This window comes from Labeo rohita, chromosome 12 (genome assembly GCF_022985175.1).
Source record: "Labeo rohita strain BAU-BD-2019 chromosome 12, IGBB_LRoh.1.0, whole genome shotgun sequence".
In the NCBI taxonomy this organism is placed as follows: Eukaryota; Metazoa; Chordata; class Actinopteri; order Cypriniformes; family Cyprinidae; genus Labeo; species Labeo rohita.
In genome coordinates, this window is record NC_066880.1 from 12,003,761 (window position 1) to 12,021,245 (window position 17,485).

The window sequence follows — 17,485 nt, forward strand, 5'->3', positions numbered from 1 at the left end:
CAATTTTTTGGTCTTGTGGACTATATGTAAACATCTTTTATGTAAAATATCTTACTCAGGACAGTCCTAATTAAAAAATAACAAGCATTTTGTATGGTCTCATACTTCGTTAAAATTCACATTTTCTGCAAGGGGTTTCCAAACTTTTACATAAAACTATATATATACGAAATATATACATTTTGTGCCTTTTTAATGAATTTTGAAAAATCAGTACAGACTTGTATTATTAAATTATTATTTTATTGTTAATAAATTATTTATATAAAAGTACAAAATGGACAATAAAATGACTTGCTTGGTTGAACATGCTTAGCAGAGTTTTGCAACTGGAAACTGAAACATGGCATGAAACCTACTCCTTACTGAAAGCTTGTTCTTGCCAGGTGCCGTTCTGCTGTAGCTTTACAGATAAAGTCATCCAAATATGGTTTCACCAGATTGTTTCAAGCAACCAGAGGCATCACCTCTGGCTAAACCACGCTGACTTCATATTTTTTAAACTGTCTCATGAAACTTTAATATGGAATGAATATCATTACAATTACATTCATTTGATCTTGGCTCCATGCACATGCCTGTACCCTGAGGATTCCTCAAACAAAACTAACCCTAGTTCACTTGTTCACTGGTCTAGCCGATTTATCCACTTCAGTGGAAGAGAGAGCAGATCTTTGCAAGGAGGACAAGAAAAGAGGATACAGCGTGTTGAGGGAGCTTTGCATGATCTCTGGCAAATAAACACACTTCTGTAAGCTATTTTTGGTGTGTGTGAATGAGAAAAAAACAGCGAACAGAAGGAGGAGAGCAAGCGTTTCAGACACAGACAGGCGCAAGAGAAATAAAGAGACAAAGATATATAACCTTCAACAATATTATGCCCTTCATGTTGTACTAGGCAATCAATTCAAATCAGAGAGAGGCTCATTACTCTTGAATTCACATTGTTAAGATGTTATTATAGATAAACATTTATAAATGCAGGGCTTTAAATATAGGTCTATGTTGATAAATCCAACTGCATTCTTTTAGGGTTGTTTTTCTGTAAAATTCATCTTTTTTTCTCCAGGTTAATCCAGCATTCAGTAAATCTCATTAACGAGGAGAGGTATTCAAATTAGCCTAATTGAGTTTCAGATAACTCCTGCATATATTTCTCTTCTGTTTTGTGTTTCTGCATTGTTCTTCTATTCTCATGCTGCAAAACAAGCAAGCAAGCAAAAGACAGTGAGAGAGAAAATGACAATGACACATGGAAAAGGCTGGGGAAAAGAGAGACAAAGGTTGAGGAAAAAGAGAATGAGAAAAAGAGAGACTGTACGAAACAATGAAGGGAACAGGAGAGAAGAACACTTTGGTGTGAGTCAGCCATTTGGAAGATTTCCCGTTGTGGGGTCACAGGGTCGCTACAGCTTAAACTAGATCTGTTGACCTCTGGGTCTCCTGACCGTGAAAGTGTTTGTTTAGGTACCCTGGCCTGGAGGGTCAATGTTTTATTTGGACATGCTCCATCCTCGCCTTAGAAAAAATTGTTTTGTTCGCTGGAGATAATCCATCATTCCCTATTCACTGAGGGGAATAAACAGTTATAGATTTACAGGTTACAGCAGTGCTGTAAGGGTCATTCCTGTTACACAGTACATTCTTATGTCTTTATCCAATATATTGAAGCGCTAATGAACATAGGGTGAATGCTAAATAATTTTTGGTTTAAGCAGATATAGTTTTTTTTGCTCTAAGTGCTATTTATGAAATATTTTATGATTATATACTGCCATTCAAAAGTTTGGGATCAGTAAGATTTTATTAATTTTTTTTTTTTTTTAAGAAGATTCTTATGCTTATCAAGACTGCATTTATTTGATCAAAAATCCAGAAAAAGCTATATTATTGTGAAATATTTTTTTTAGTGTAAAATAATTGTTTTCTACGTGAATGCATTTCAAAAAAAATAATTTATTTCTTCGATAAAAGGCTGAATTGTCAGCATCATCTATTCTTCAGTGTCACATGATCCTTCAGAAATCATTCTAATATGCTGATTTATTATCAGTGTTGAAAACAGTTGTGCTGCTTAATATTTTGTTGGAAGCTGTGATACTTAGGATTCTTTAATAAATAAAAATCTAATAAAAGAACAGCATTTTAAAAAAATCTATTGTAACAATATAAACTACCATTTAAAAGTCTGGTCAGTAAATTTATATTCTTTCTTTTTTTTGGAAAAAAAAAAAAAAAAAACTTTTATTCACCAAGGATGTGCTAAATTGATAAAAAGTAAAAGTAAAGATTTATATTGTTATTGTTAAAAATTATTATTACAATATTGTTAGAAAATATTCCTATTTTGAACGAATGCTGTTATTTTAAACTTTTTATTCATCAAAGAATCCTGAAAAAAAAAATCACAGGTTCCAAAACAACATTAAGCGGCACAACTGTTTCAACATTGATAATGAAAGTAATAAATCAGCATATTAGAATGATCTCTGAAGGATCCTGTGACACTTGGAGTAATGACTGATGAAAATTCAGCTTTGCATCACAGAAATAAATTAGGTTATATTTTAAAATGTATTAAAATAGAAAACCATTATATTTAAAAAGTAAGAATTGTAAGAATATTTTACAATATTACTGCTTTTCCTGTATTTTTGATCAAGTAAATTCAGCCTTGATGAGCATAAGAGAATTCTTTAAATAACATTAAAAATCTTACAGATCCCAAACGTATTTTCTTATTAATTAATGGCATAAATTCCAGTCAGTTTGTCAAGCTATTATCAGGTTTCAGAAGACAAAATTATATTTAATATAGTACACAGAAAGGCAGTCACACAGGTGTGTATGATAGCCCAGTGTTAAAAAAAGAAATGACATATTAATCATTACAATAATTATAATAATACTAATATCACATGTACAGCTATTAAATCACACTGTGAGATATAAAGCCTCAATTGCAAGAAATAAAGTTGCTATTAGAAAAACTAATATTACTTAGAAATGGTCACAATTTGACAAATCAAATATGACAAACAAATTAAGAGATGAAGTCACAATTGGAAAAAACGGGAACAGTGTAATAGTCACTGCGAGATGTAAACTCACAATTATGAAAAACAAATTTGATCATGCAACATAAAATCTAAATTTGCAATTGTGAGATATTGTCACACTGAGACATATAAGCTTGCAATTATGAAAAAACAAATCTAATACTGTAATTTTAAATCAGCATAAAGAAACAAATTGTCAACAAATTGTCAAGATACAACAGCACAGTGTGAAATATAAAGTCTGAAACTGCAAAATATGGTCAAATTGTGGGAAATAAACTCACAGTTACAAGAAAAATGTTCAAAATTGCAACACAGAAATCGCAACTGCAGAAAAAACTGCAATTGCCTTATCATTTTCCACTCTGTGGATGGAATCACATGAGGTGAGTAATTGTATTTAAGTTCTGGGTAAACTAATCATTTAAAATACAACACAGTCATATTTTCTTTTGCTAAATTGACTGAACTGCATATCAGGAATGACCCTAAAATCACACCCACTCATTCATGACCATCCGCACATGCAGGATGAATACATGTGGAATGTATTAAAGGGTTATCTAAAACAGTGTTGTGTAGGGTGGAGTACTGTTATCAGTGCTCGAGTGTGCGTTAGACGCAGCTACTTATTATAGGATGGAGAGCTAGTACTACATCACCATTAGTAACCTTTGATACCAAAAAGAAGATTCCACTCCCACTAATGCTTCACAGCCCAGCAATGCTAGCAAGCTAGATAAACATCCACATGGCTGTTTTTTTCCAACCAGCTCCATTCTCACAAAAAAATGTGCGCTACGCAAGCTCTGATAAAGTCTTTACGAATGCACTAATTCAACATCTCCCATGGTTAAAAACAGCAGAGTGATAATTTTGTTTCAACAGAGAAAAATTCCCAGGTGTAAGATGTTTGTTTACTGTTAGTTTTTCTTCCCAAACCTTTTCGAAATATGCCAAGAATCGAGTGTGTAGAGAGCAAGCTCTGTGCCTCTGTAGTCCGAGGTTTAATACAACAGTAATTTGTCATGAATGGCAGTTCGTGTGGCCCCAACAGGCTTTGGATCTTCTCGGCAGTCTAGACAGCACTCTAAGATGGCTGCCCGGCCCCACGACGAGCGTACAAATTACTCTCAGTGTACTCTGCGACGCTGACCCTGCTGTGGCCCAAAATCTTGTGCGCTCGTTTTGGCGACGATCCAGTTGTCAGGTACTGCCATTTCCACTTCAATCAGAAGCCAGCTACGCTCTCTCTCGATCACGCGCGTGTGCAGACACTAGCTTAATTTATTCTAATTAACGTCAACGCAAAAACAACAACAAAGCATTCTGGTCCAAACCCACAACCGCGCTGAGACATCAGAGAGAGGTTTAAGCAAATCAGACATTAGATCTGCTTCAATTAGCAGTCTGCCAGCACACAAGGAAGGAAACGCTCACCACCAGTCTTACAGCAGAGATTTTTTTTTTGCTGTATCCCCTAAAAACACAAACACATACACACAAGTGTACAGGATAGTGGAGGTGTTAATCAAGAAAATATGATAGACGATATGCTCAAAAACATCATAGAGATCAATATTTCATCACCTTAGAATTATAAGCTTCTATCTGACATTTTTGTCAAAATTGAGTTGTTCACATATTCTTATTCGGTGACAACTTTTGTGAAGTTTCTTTTGTAAGCTGTGTACATTTGGGGACTTTTTGTAAAAAAAATAGTTCTGTCTACAGAAGTCTATGGAACGCAAAAACTTTGAAGCTCATTATCTCAAAAGTGCTCAGAATGCAGGTGACGATTTGCTACAAAAAACCCAAAACTTGACAATTACATAACGAAGACTTAATTAAACACTTTTGCAGTATTTAACACATTGAAAAGCATTTATACTTGCATCTCAACACCCTTAAAGGCACAGTTTATCTAAAAATGTACATTTTGACATCGACTCACCCATGTGTTGTTCCAAACTCATCCGACCGTGTTTTCTTCTGTGAAACATGAAGAAAAACACAAAACATGTCATTTTAATGTATGTCAATCCAAGTTGATAAATACAGCTGCAATGCATTATAACAATTAAACAATAAATAATACAGTTAAGTGTCTCAAAAGGTCTCACTGATTATTTTTCAAATGTTTTGAACAGTATTGGTGAAATAGAAACATAGATATGTATATTCATTTAGCTTTCATTAGATATTTAGGTCATTGTTCTCTTTTACTTACACAGAAATCTGATATTCTTTAGTCTTCTGGCATCTAATGGCAGTTAATAAACTATTTTAACAGGTATAAAAAGTTTGGGGTCGGAACGATTATGAAAACACTAATATTGTGAATCACTGTTACAAACTAAAACTACAGTTTTCTATGTTAATGTATTTTAATTTAATCCTGTGTTGGCAAAGCTGCATTACTCCAGTCTTTGGTGAAACATGATCTTTCAGAAATTATTCTAATATGCTGATTTTGCGCTCAAGAAACGTGTCTTATTGATCGATCTTAAAAATAATTGTGCTGCTTAAAGGCATAGTTCACCCAAAAATGAACATTACCCTGTGATTTACTCACCCTCAAGCCATCCTAGGTGTATTTCATTTTCTTCTTTCAGACGAATACAATCAGAGTTATATTAAAAAACGTCCTGGCTCTGCCAAGCTTTATAATGGCAGTGAATGGGTGTTTTGAAGTCCAATAAAGTGCATGCATCCATCATAAAAAGTACTCCCTATGACTTCAGGGGGTTAATAAGAGCCTCCTGAAGTGAATCGATGCATTTGCATAAGAAAAACATCCAAATTTAAAACTTTTTAAATTAATCTCTAGCTTCCGCTATCCATCGTACTCACATTCACAAGAGAATGGCAAGTCCTACATCATCCGCTGGAACACCACTCTCTTGTGAATGCATGTGCGACAGAGCGGAAGCTAGAGATTATTTTCTTACACAAATGCATCAATTAACTTCAGAATGCCTTTAATAACTCCCCAGAGCAGTGTGGAGTACTTTTTATGATGGATTTATGCACTTTACTTTGTTTCAAAATCTCAAACACCATTTACTGCTATTATAAAGCTCAGAGGAACCAGGACATTTTTTAATATGACTCTAATTGTATTCGTCTAGAAGAAAGTCATATGCACCTAGGAAGGCTTGAGGGTGAGTAAATCATGGGGTAATTTTCATTTGAGTGAACTATCCCTTTAATATTTTTGTGGAAACTATGCTATTTTTTTAGTTCAAAAAGCATATATTAGAAAGCTTTTTTGTAACAATGCAAACATCTTTACTGTCACTGATCACTGTGTCCTCACTGAATAATAGTAGTAGTTTCTTACGGAAATCTTACTGACCCCAAGCTTGCATCTCTTCCATTCTGATTATTCTGTTGTGCTACGTCCAACATTTTTTAACACATGAAAGCAACTGGAGTACAGATTATGTACAGATCAGTGAGCATAATTTATTAGTTTTGTTATAATTAATTGCACCTAATTAACATGTTAAATTGACAGCCCTAACAAACAGCAGAACAAAGGTGCGGCTCAGAATTAGACGAACAGACAACAATATTCATCTAGTCAAGTGACATACATGTTTTATTATTTTTTCATGGGCCTCAGGGGAAGAGTGAAAATCAGCCCTACTTTAGTATGGATGCAAGCAGATGGAAAGGTGTGAAAAGCAGCCTAAACATCATCAGCACTGCATTAAAATACATTCAATCCACAGAACAAATATAACACAAGATCAAAGCTTTCTTATTTCGCATACGCACACACTTTCTCTCTTTCTCTGACCATAAATCAAAGCTTTAGAAAATTGAGAGCTGGATTGTGAGGGATGGAGGAAAGCAATGGTGTTTGAGTGACAGCAGTAAAAGGCTGCTGTGCGATGCTCCCTTGGCCTGTCCACTCTGATGAGACCTGTTTGCCTTTTCAGCAGTCTGGGGTGAAGCGTGTATCTGCTGAGAGCATCCCAGGAGAGGTCATTGCAAGGGTTATGTTTGCATTGTCACACATTAACAGACATACACACTGTCGCAAACACAAATAGTGTGTTTGTCACCCTGTGTCTGTGTCAGTGTCAGTACAGTTAAGAAAAGACTGACAGAAGGACACAGGGTCATCCATAGGAGCCAGACAGCAGAAGCCCATCAAAAGGTAACACCACAAATCAAAAAGCGGGTTGAGGAAACACTCTGTGTGAATGACAGAAGAAGAGCAAGAGCTTGTCACATCTTAGTGCCTTTGTTCAAGAACAGTGTTTCATCTCAACTGATTCTTCTCAGTTTTTGCTGTTTCAATCTGGGAGCTTCTGTATCGCCCAGTGAACACTGTCAGTTCGGGTCTGTGACAAACGAGTAAAAGAAGTGTTGCAGGCTTGACTGAGTAGGCCTAGGAGTTGAGACCTGCTCCGTTTAAAAATAACAACAGAATTATACATATATATATATATATATATACATATACATATATATATAGTGTTTTTCACGTTACGTCATCAATCCGGAAGTCTGCCATTGCGGCGGCACTGAGTGTAAACAATGCCATTGAACCTAACGGAACTCGTGAATGGGCTTGGCGAAAAAAGAACAAAAGTATTTCACTATGTCAGGATAAGAAATAGAAGGAAGAACTGTCGGGTCATCAAAGGAGGCAAATCGTACAGATGTTTACCACCTTTTACAGGACTAGACAATATGGACTGCCCTGTGGCCTGTGCACGTCGTACACCACATTCATGTTCCAAAATGTCATTTGTGTGGAAATATTATGTTTTTATTATATTTAGTCTGCAAAAGGCTGTTAACAGCTGAAGACGGACATAAAGAGGAGAAAATACTGTAGCAGGCAAATCAATCTCACTGTTCATAATGCACAAAATATTGGAAGAAACTCCTAAATAATTCAACAACTCCTCCACCTGTCTCCTTAGTCGCTCCACCTCCTTACGGAGATCTTCAGTCTGATCCAGTGCATTATCAACTGCCGCAGGTTCTGGAACTAAACAATAATCATGTTCCAGATGCTGGGCACCAACTGGCACAGGATCCTCATCCACTTGAATGTCCACAGTCCCCAGTGCACCTTGGTTCAACAACGGAGTAGCCGTTCCACTGGAATACGGTGGGTACTGCCCCCTTCCTCAGCAAGCGACGCGCTTTAGGGGTCGATGGCTCGATCAGATCATCATTAATAAAGTGGCGACAGCAGACCCTTGTATGAGATGTGATGTTAAATCTCTCACGTCGAATGTTGTGAATCCACTTTCTACGTGTTTCTTCGTCCACGGGAGAAGTATGGAAACTCAGTACAGAGTTGAACTTTGAGGAGGCCTCACATAACGGGACACAACAATTTTCAGCCAAACTACTGTCTTAGCACCGTTGGTATATAAAAATTTTCTGCAAGCCATTACTATAATATATAACTATTTAATACTAAATGCTAAATGTAATGCTTAAATTATAAATCGCTGTCAAATGAATATTCTGAAAGAGTTTTGCTGCTAGCATACTTCGCTATAGAATGCGCTATGCGGAAGTAAATAGGCTGACTGAGATTCTACCGGAAATACGTCAGCAGCGTTCGTGCATAGAGTCTATTGGGGGTATGAGTTTATATGATTGTGTCTCTAAGAGGTACTGTCTGTTTTCAAAAAAGTTTACATGGAGTTTTCTTTTCATCTAGCATCTGTATAACGCATTATAAAGCGTGGCGCGTCTTTGTGTACAGCAGTAACCAAGGAAACACTATCGCTGCTTAACGTTAAACCAGGGCTCTCAAGTTTTAGAAAAAGTTTGGAGTGAGATTATATCTGTTGGGAGAGGCACCCCTCGGCCCCACGCAATTCTCTCCAGTTTTTGCTAGAAGTTAAATTTTATCTATTGGTCATAATTGACCAGCACAAAATAGAAACTATAACAACTGGTAAGTTTGATTATAGTCAAATTCATAAAAAATAAAATATATTTCAAAAATACAAACGTATCAAAAATCAAAGGAAATTTGACCCCAAATGAGCCAATAAACAACAGTTCTCAAAGTACATACTCTAGGCCTACACATACAGTATTGCAGAACTTGCCCTGAGTATGTCAAGCTGTGTGTGTGAGAGAGAGAAAGCACATATTTCAGCTTATGAATGGCATTTTGTTTTGCAAGTGTTTGTTGCACAAATTGATGCCTTGATGACAGTGGTTGGGGCTCAAACTTAACTAGTAACTAGTTACATGTAATGGAATTACATAATTTAATTACAAAATAATTGTAACTAATCGGTTACAGTTGCTGAGAAACAATGTATAGTTAAATTACAGTTACTTATGAAAATCACATCTGAACATTTTCACACAGATTTGATTAATTTCTTTCCCAAATTGCATTGACTGCTCTAAAATATGAGACAAAACGTTTCAGAAGTTTAGGACACATGCTTATGCAATAACTGATTTATTTACATATTTGGGTTTATGTATATGCTTTTTTTTTTTTTTTTACCATTAACTGCAAGGATCTGATTATAAAAATGGTATCATAGCTACTAAACTATATCTTCTGATTTGAAATCTGTATTTAACCTAACCTAGGTGCTAAAGTCTGATTTTGTGGCGGTTGTGCTTTAAAATTAAATTATTATTATAATCTTAAATCAAGTGATGAAGGTAAATCTGACAGTATCAGTGTTGAGTGCTACTGTAAGGTTAAGGTTCACCCTGCATGCTTTAAAACTTTCAAAAGGATTAACAGTTGAAAACAACAGTTAGAAATTTAGAAAAGTAATCAATTTGGATCATTTGTCTGTTTTTATCAGATTTACCAATTATCCAGTCCTTTCCTTAGTTTCCAGTAGCCAAAACTTAGTTAAAGCTGTTGGAGAGCTAATAATTTTGCATGAGTTTGGTCATATTCCCCAACATCAGCTCTCACTATCTTTCGTGCATGAATAGTAAAATGAAAGGGGGTGCACGTCCGGTGTGCGCGCGTCCATGTTGCCGAGTGACGAACGTGACTGAAGCGGGATCACGTAATTTAGTCGAAAACAAACAATTCTAATTTCAGATATTTGCTGGTATGTGGCATTTAACTGTCAAGAGAGCTATGAACTCCCCCTGCAAGCCTGCGCCTCGTCCATTAACAGTATATAGCGGTATATAACAGTATATATAAGTTATCCCTTACTTTTTAGCGTGAAAAATACAAGGTGTGGCGTGAGAGCGTGTGAACTGGTTGAAATGCGTGTGTCTCACGGTGAATGCGTGAGACTTGAGAGCCCTGGTACACTAACCGTGCAATCATTGCTTCTGTTTACATACGAGTATTGCCGCAATGGCCGCGCATCCGGGTAACTGACCAGAATGTGACGTCGGTGCAAACCCTCTATATATACAAAAACAATTTTCGCGGTTGTTGTTAGGACGTCAATAGCAACACGGTGGATGTGTAAGCTTGTGACTGTGAATGTATTCAACTCACCTGCATATCTAAACAACGCATTCCAGCAATAGTCTGGACGTCCGTCACTGAATTCAATTCATATACGGAAAGTACGGGACTTCTGACGTTTGGAGGCAACACAAACACATAACAAAACAAGGCTACTAGTGTCGTCTGATTGGCGGATGAATGACTCTTTAGATGCGGTTCTTTTCAGTGAATCGAGTCACCGACGAACTTCTGAAACGGGCCAGCTCACTCATTCACAAAATAGGTCAGGGTGGCTGAAAATCTGCCTTACTAACTCACTAAACTGCAACGCATTACTTTTAATCATATCCAACGCAATATAAACCATAAACGTTTTATGGTAAATATAAGGTTACTGAAAATTAAACTGCTGTCAATAAATGTGGTTAAATACATGTTAGCATTAACCACAAAAACATATTAACAGAAATAGGCATAGGCTATACATATTAACACATAAAACAGAAAACAAAAACACTGTACAAAACAATACTACTAATATATATATAGGCCTACTAATATCTAAATTAAATTAAAAAATTAAAAATTAAATACATTAAAAATCGAATTTACTTCTATGATCAAAGCTGAATTTTTCAGCATCCTCAGAAATCATTCTAATATACTGATTTATTATAAGTGCTGGAAACAGATGTGTTGCTTAATATTTTTTTGGAACCTGTGGTACTTTTTTTCAGGATTCTTTGATGAATAAAAATATAAATATTTTCTAACACTATACACTACTGTTCAAAAGTTTGGGTCAGTAAATTTTTCATTCTTTCTTTTTTTGAAAGAAATTAATACTTTTATTCACAAAGGATGTGTTAAATTAATTCTTTTTAACTTGTTATTCATCAAAGAATCCTGAGACACTTAAGACTGGAGTAACAGCTGATGAAAATTCAGTTTTGCATCACAGGAATAAATTATATTTTAAAGTATATTAAAATAAAAAAGTTTTTTTATATTGTCATTACATTTTGCAGTATTATTGTTTTTTTGTTTGCTTGTTTGTTTTAGTTTTGATGAGCATAAGAGATTTGTTTAAAAAATATTACTTACTGATCACAAACTTTTGAGCAGTAGTAATATATATAATATATATGTGTGTGTGTGTGTGTGTGTATTATATATTATATATATATATATATATATATATATATATATATATAGGGATAATCAACAGTTTGCCGTGCATTAAAGGATTTTAAATGCATGACATACACGCTAAGAACATTTGCCTCCGTGGAGTGCATTTAAAATCCTTTAATGCACAGCAAACCGTTTATTTGAATGAATTATATATATATATATACATATACATATATATATATATATATATATATATATATATATATATATATATACATATATATTGTAACCAAAATGTTGTTTGTTATCTGTCCTTATGCCACGGTGCTCATATTTAAGTAAACACAAGTAAAAAAAAAGTAAAAGTGTAGGTGTACAGCCTCGACTACTACGACAAAGTGATGTTGAAAAGCCGTATTCTCTACCTCCATCTCATGGGTTGCAATCAAAATGGGGCAAATCAATAAATAATAAAATACAACTCACAATAATAAATGTGAAGGGCACCATCACAACCTTCTCGGCAGTCACATAAAAATATTTATCAGTGTCAGTTTCTCTCTTTGAGTGTTTGTCTGGGTCTTTGTCTGTCTGCTCTGGTCAGGAGATGACAGGATCCCCTGTTAAATCTGTCTTGACAGCACAAGGGACATTTTTAGTGGAGCCGTCAATCGACTGAAAATTTTAATTGAATTAATGACATCATATGGTGATTAGTTAATCGAATAAATTGTATATGTGACCCTGGACCACAAAACCAGTCTTATGTTGCATGGGTATATTTGTGGCAATAGACAAAAATACATCAGATGGGTCAAATTTATCGATTTTTCTTTTATGCCAAAAATCATTAGAATGTTAAGTAAAGATCATGTTCCATGAAGATATTTTGTACATTTCCTACCGTAAATACATCAAAACTTAATTTTTGATTAGTAATATGCATTGCTATAAACTTCATTTGGACAACTTTAAAAGTGATTTTCTCAATATTTTGCACCATCAGATACCAGATTTTCAAGTAGCTTTATCTTGGCCTAATATTGTCCTTTCCTAACAAACCATACATCAATGGAAAGTTTATTTATTCAGCTTTATTCAGATGTATAAATCTCAATTTCGAGAAATTTACACTTATGACCAGTTTTGTGGTCCAGGGTCACATATATCAATGATTACAGAGAAAATCACCCAAATGAAGGCAATTCAAATACATTAGACTATTAGTGTGGCAGATATTACAAAAAGATGCTGTAAAAGTAAATATTTTTGTGTTATTTTTTAGTCTTACTAAACATCCACAGAAATCCATTTTACAATCAATTTTGTCGATCCGATGTGTTTATTCACATAAATTGCACTAATTAATTGCATTACTTTTTATCACGTTTTGAAAAAGTAATTAACACAAAGTGTATGTTAAATTGCTTCTGTTTTCACCTTTTGCTCAAATATAGGTTGACAAGTCCCAAATAAAATGCCTGTCTATATGCTGGTTTCACCAAGGCACAGCTGGCGCTGATGACAGGCTCTGACAGTGGCTTCCTCAAGAGAATGACCTGCAGGAGGCAAAAGGGGACGCGTCCTCTGAGGTGCGGAGGAGAAAAGCAGCAGGGTTCTTCTGCGTCGCCAAAAAACTGATTCACACACTGTGAAATGAAGGTTTAGTTTCACACACTTACTGCCTCCATCATATTATGTAGAAATGAGGTATGTGTGACCTTTGCAGTGTAAATGAGATCTGAATACGGAATTAGAGGCATCAAGCCAAGCACAGTATGACTGCCGCGTATGTGTATATGATTATCTCCCGTGTCTTCTCTCTTTCTGTTTCATCCCCAGGTCAAATTGACATGCCATGTCAGCCCGTCTGTGTCACTATTGTCTCTCATTTTCCTCCACTTTCATTTCCTGAGCCGTCTGAGCTGTTCTCATTACCACTCACAGGAAGAGTCTACCGGATGGGGCTCGGGCACAGTTGGGCCAATTCTGGCTGCAGTAATTATGTTTTGAGAGGGAGGCAAGGGCACAGACTTACTACTCTTGATGGGTTACACCGCCCCGCTGTGGTTGCACTGAAAAACAGCGGCCTCTAGTGGACATTGCTGGATGCAGCAACCCACAATCCCACAGTTCAGTGGCAGACAGCTGTCAATGCAGATCTCAGTCTCCGCCGCTTATTTTTATTTAAGCTCAAGCCTGCATTAAAAATACTCCATGACAGTAAGGATCAAACAAGTTCAGCATATGTTGCTGTGCCGCATTAAATAAACACCAAGTATCAATCTGGATGCAAGATGCACAGCGATCAGATGGGGTAAATAATCATTATTTAATGGCCTCGCATGAAAACCAGCTCCTCCCAGTCCTCTACTGTCTATAAGGGCCAATTTGGCTTGACAGGTCATCAGATGAAGATGAAAAGTGCTCCTGTTTTATTAAGCAGCACTGACATAAACTTCCAACGCACATCTTTGATAATGTTGTGTACTGCAGTAGCAATTTTAAAAGCCACTGCTTTCCGCATAATGGAAGCGAGGCCCTCTCAGGTCGCAAGTCTGCGGGGATGAGCGGAAAGCCGCGATGAGTTTGAAAGGAAAGTAAACACGCAGAGTGCTGGCTGTCCGGTGCGAAAGGCTAAATGACATAATTAGTCTCGATCTTTGCCCAAATTCGCCCACCATGAATTAGCTGCGTTAGTGTAAACACTGAGCTTTGGACAGGCATGACAGGGTTTTGTTTTTGATTAATTGTATTTGATAACGAGTCTCACTGTTAGACATGATTATTACATCAATGGCGTAATTAGCAGTTGTGCTGGAGCTCTCCCGTGAACGCAGGAGCCCCTTTGACAGGTTTCGGCAGATGTGAAAATATTACCGCTGTAGTGTTTTTGAAGGTAAAATTTCCCTAAAACGTTTCAGTTTGACAATTACCAAATGCATTCATTTGTTCAATTGCTTTTTTTCTCTCTTCCGCTCATTCTTTATTCGCTCTTGTTCCCTGTTCCCTTTGGCTAATAGTGACCAGGATGAATAAGTGACACTCGAATAATAGTCAGGAGAGAGAAGAGTAATTACGAGGTCAGGGGGGTTTTATGCAGAACATGAAAAGCCCCTTGTAGAAATCAGGTCCAAAGGGCGGCAAGGAACAAGAGGTGAAGAGAGACATGAAGATGAAAATACTGACGTCAGAAAGTCAATTACAACACACAGAACCAGTGATTGGGAAGCTGCTTTGACAATGTAGTGTGTCAAGCTACAAATTACTTATTTGTTCAAGCCAATAAATTGCAGGACAAACTACACTTTTAAAGAAGTAGTAAGTTACAAGCTACTAACAAAAGGAGAAAAATCTTACAGGAGAGGAGGGCAAATAAAGGCCAAGGCGCATCTAATCAAAGCTTCCAGAATATTTTCACTAATGGTGTCTTAAAGGGATAGTTCACCTGAAAATGAAAGCTCTGCCATTAATTACTCACCCTCATGTCGTTCCAAACCCGTAAGACCCTCGTTCATCTTCGGAGCACAAATTAAGATATTTTTTTATGAAATCTGAGAGCTTTCTGACCCTGCATAGACAGCAACACAACTACCATGTTCAAGGCCCAGAAAGGCAGTAAGAACATTGATAAAATAGTCCATGTGACATCAGTTGTTCAACCTTAATTTTATAAAGCTATATGAGAATACTTTTTGTGTGTGAAGAAAACCAACATAACAGCTTTATTCAACAATTTATCCTCTTCTGTGTTTGCAGGGTTAGTTCAAGGTGCTTAAAGTGCTTGAAGTACTTGAATTTGCCTTTTTGAAATTTAAGGCCTGGAAAACCCTTGAAAATAGCAATATTTCATGAGTACTTGAGTAATTAAAAAGTGCTTGAATTTTTAAAAGATAATGTCTGAAATGTTTTTTTCATGCAAAATGTACGTAATTCAAAAAACATATTTTTCCCCTTATTTCAGTTAATGTCATAAAACTAGCAAGCTAACCTAATCAATGAAGTAATTTACATACAAATTTACATTGCATTGTCTATCACGAATCATTTGTTTCAGATCGGGAATTCAAATCACATACCGCAAATCATTTGATTTAGATCAGAACAGGTTCGTGAATCATTTCACTAACTAAATGATTCCAATCAAACGATACACGATATGCGATTTGCAGTCCCGATCCAGATATGGATATGGAAGTTAAATGATTCATGATCCATGCTCCGAGTCGTGATTTGAAATGATGGTTCACGAATCATTATTCAGATCGGGACTTCAGATCATGGATCACAAATCTTTTGCTTTAGTTTGAAACTTCAGAGCTCGGATTGCGAAACATTTGATTTAGATCGGGACTTGAATCAAAATGATTTGGGTTTGCGAATCATTTTATTCAGTTCTGGACTTCAGAGCTCGTATGACAAATCACTTGTTTCAGATCAGGTGGTTTTATTAATCTTTTTTCTGATTTTTTCCCTAAACAGTAGAAAACATCAAACAATTAAGGCAGTACAGTTTTAAAAACAAAACAAAGAAAAAAGAAATAAAGTATACATAAATACAATATTGTAATATTTTAGCAGTAATACTTTGGATGTGTTTCACTTTATTTTTGCCATTTATATTTTATGAGTATATTTTTATTTATCCATTTATCTTTTTTAGAATTTGAAAGAGAAGACACTGTTTGATAAGTGAGATGTCTGATTGAAGTCCTTGAAAACAAAAAAGCAGTGCTTGAAAAGTCCTTGAAACTTTTGGAATTTCATTTTACAATGTCTGTGCGAACCCTGTGTTAGTCTTCATCACACATTCATACCACAACACATGCTTTGACAGAGAAGAAAAGAAATTGTTGAATGAAGTCCTTATTTGTGTAACTATATTAACAATGTCCTTACTACCTTTCTGAGCCTTCAGTGTGGTAGTTCTGTTTCTATGCAGGGTCAGAAAGCTCTCGAATTGAGTCAAAAATATCTTAATTTGTGTTCCGAAGATGAACAATGTGGTCCTCCTGCTCTATGTAGCTTTGGAAAGTTCATTCTAGTGAATTATTTTGTATTAAATTGCTCTCTCTAATATGTAGCTTCGGAAAGTCAGATTCATTATAGTGAATCAGTTTGTCATAAACCATCCCTGTATAGCTCTGGAAATCCTGATTTATTCTAGTAAATTAATTTGTTTGAATGTTTTTTTGTAAATAAACACATTTCAAAAAGAGCATCTGGAATCCCAAATTGCGTTTTAGGTATATCTTCTGTATCAGTGTGTCTTTGACTTTGGGAGTATTCTAGGTTTTCATCTAATTTTTGTGTCTTTTCAAGTTTATTGGAGTACATTTCACAAGAAAATACAATTTCAGTCTTTAAACTTAATGCGTTACCTGCCGATTTGTAATTATTTGTGAAATTTACTAGCAATTTCTGAGTGAAATTGTTGTTCTACATCAATTGTTTTCAGTGTATTTTACAAAAGAACATCTGGTCTCACACAATGATGGGGGCAATGTCTTTTTAAATATATAACAATTAAATTTCATAATGATCAGACACAATCAGAGCAGTATTTATCTGGCACCAAAATAATAAGGTTGTCAATTAGGCCAGCATCATTAAACAGCATGCGAACAGATAAATGTACATTAAATGTAACCAATAAAACAGGAAAATGAGATCTCATAAATTATACTTCAAACCAATAATTATACAGCGAACCAAAGTCCCTTAAAGGCCATTATTGTCTTCTCAAGGACTACCTGGTGTCCAGGGTTAAAAGAGGGGGTTGTGGGTGGGTTAACACCATCTGCTAGTGCAGAGCTATGGCAATATGAGTCGCAGATGTAAGATTACACCATGAAAA